The following is a 2398-nucleotide window of genomic DNA, read 5'->3' as shown; positions in this document are numbered from 1 at the left end:
GGAAGGGAAGGGAAGGGAAGGGAAGGGAAGGGAAGGGAAGGGAAGGGCTTTCTTGGCCACAGGCTTCAAGAACTTCATATGCATTTTATGCCTTTTCATGATTTTGGAAACTTGGAAATATCTACAATTTCTCAGGTACACATCAACTCTTTGAGGCCATGCATTTGGGATCAGCGTGACCTTTTAAGGATGAATTACAAGTTTCTGACATTGGACAGCAAAAATTGCATTGTGAGACTGTGTGGAAAGTGCCTTTTCTGTGCCTTTTGTACCAAAAAGGTTCAGTTTAGAAGTCAAAAATAATGTTTGAAGAGACCATTCTGCAAACTCCACCGTGCAACACTGAGGACCAGGCTGGGAGGTTTTCCATCCCCTCTCACACCCCAAGAACTGACCATGCCGCAGTGGGAGCCTCACTGATATCAGTGCCAGTGAGGCGTGTAGCTGAAAAGAATCCCTTTCACTGGCTTGTTGGTTCTGCCACGCTGCTGGTAAGACAAATGTGCTCATGTCAGTTAAGTATGCAGGGTGAAACTGAAAATCAGATAGATATTGGGGATGTTACACTTATACAAAAGGGGACAGATGAAACCATAAGCCCCATAGAAATTTCCCTTTCTCTGTGTGCATTCTTATAAAGGTAGGTCTGTTTTTAACAGGGGTCAGACTGTTCTGGCCTGAAGAGGTTTGGGTTGGAAGGGAACCTTGAAGATCATCTAGTTCCAATTCCCCTGCCCTGGGGGTTATGATCAGCCATATTTGTCTTCTTTATAACCTCCAATTTAATGCAATATCTGTCTTCACAAAAACAGTTTTCTCCACAAAACTCATTAAATCCTATGTAAACAGCAACTTATAGCAGGGTTATCTATCCAAAAGATGGATGCAAGAAAAAGGATGAATGAGTTTAAAGACGTCAGGCATTAAGAATGGTCTCAGACTGGTTGCTCTGTATTAATAAGTCTGCAACCAAGTTAAAAAAATACTTTTAATCCCCAAAATCTTGTCTTGTTTTTAGCTATTTGTGCAGCTCACAGCTTTTTCCCTTCAGTTGGCTTGAAGCAGCTTGCCAACAACTAAGTGCCTGTAGAAGGCAGTCGTGGAGGTTAGATCAGAAAATAATGCTTAGATATGAACATGACATGTGAAAGTAGCATAAAGCAGGAAAGCCCTGTGGCCCTGTGCTTGATTTCACCCAGTCTTAACAGATTGCATCTGCCACTCACACTCCATAGCTGTGGGGTGCCAATGCCTGCAAATAACTGGACAGGAGCTATGGGCCCCAAAAGACTGTTTTCTGTGGCTGCACGTGCTCACTGGAGTTCAGTAGCTGAAGACAAAGCATTGTTAGCTGCTCAGTTCTCATATGCTCACAAACAACCATACACCCACCCATGCAGTAGCTTTAAGCTGGTATCATTAAAGCTGAAGACAGCAGCAAGAAGTGTTTGTTTCTTTGTATTAATCTCTATTATCTTTTTTGATAGTTGAACCAATACAAGATTCTCCAAAGGAGTTCAGCCTCTGCCACAAAAGACATTGAATATCTCCAATTGCCATTTCTGAGTTTGAAACCTTTCTCCTAGTCGAGTAAAAAGGCAGCTCTTGTATCACAAGTTACTAGGTTTGATCTGTTGGGGTTTTTTGCAAGCTGTAAGCATGAAAATCCATGAGAAATAAACTTACTGTTCTACAAAGGATTTGGAAAAAAAGCATGTTATCAGGTTTTCTTTAGAAGCTTATGGACAAAAAAGCTCAGACTTGTAAATATTCATAGTCAGACGATCCTTTTCAGTTAGTTCAATAAAAGATGAACCTCTGCATAGAAAAAGGATCAACCTCTTCACATATGTGGCCTGAGGTTCTAGCTTTTAGAAGGTATTAATGTTGAGAGGGAAGATAACCCCTGTAAAATACATAGAATTAAGACAACAATTACTACAAAGATAACCTGAATGATCTGAAGCAAAGTTGTCTTTCTCAGAACATACTGCATGAGCCCATTCATGGCATATGTTTCCATTAGGTATATAAATACTATGAATATAAAGCTATATATGTATTATACATATTATCATTGTATTATATACAAAAGATGGCTTGGACAAAGAACAAATTCCTAGCGTTCGGCCACATGTCAAGTATACTATGCCACTGAGGCTCAGCCTTGCCAAAGGAAAAAAAAAAAGAAAATTAAAAACAACACAGAACAGATTTAATTTTTAAAATTACACAATGGTCAACAGAGGTAGCTGTACAGTGTGTTTCAGCATTTCTAGAGGCTTTACTGCTATACTGAGTTTTGTCTGTTTAAAGCATTACCACTGTACGTTAGCCATGGAACAGTAAAATCGATTCAGACCTGGCTGACAGATCTCGGAAAGTACTTAATATACTA

General features: G+C 39.8%; 1 protein-coding gene across 1 annotated transcript in view; it reads left to right on the top strand.

Moving 5' to 3' along the window:
- The window catches only part of CHST9 (carbohydrate sulfotransferase 9), a 98196-nt gene extending 96559 nt beyond the window's left edge, over positions 1-1637 (top strand). The window contains exons 8-9 of the transcript XR_003526881.1: positions 136-491; positions 1488-1637. The gene's annotated coding sequence lies outside the window, so the exon portion shown is untranslated. The remainder of the gene's footprint in view (positions 1-135; positions 492-1487) is intronic.
- Positions 1638-2398: the final 761 nt, after the last annotated feature.

This window comes from Corapipo altera, unplaced genomic scaffold, assembly GCF_003945725.1.
Source record: "Corapipo altera isolate COAL_440 unplaced genomic scaffold, ASM394572v1 49, whole genome shotgun sequence".
In the NCBI taxonomy this organism is placed as follows: domain Eukaryota; kingdom Metazoa; phylum Chordata; class Aves; order Passeriformes; family Pipridae; genus Corapipo; species Corapipo altera.
The sequence above is the reverse complement of the archived record's forward strand: the minus strand, read 5'-3'. Positions and strand labels throughout refer to the sequence as shown.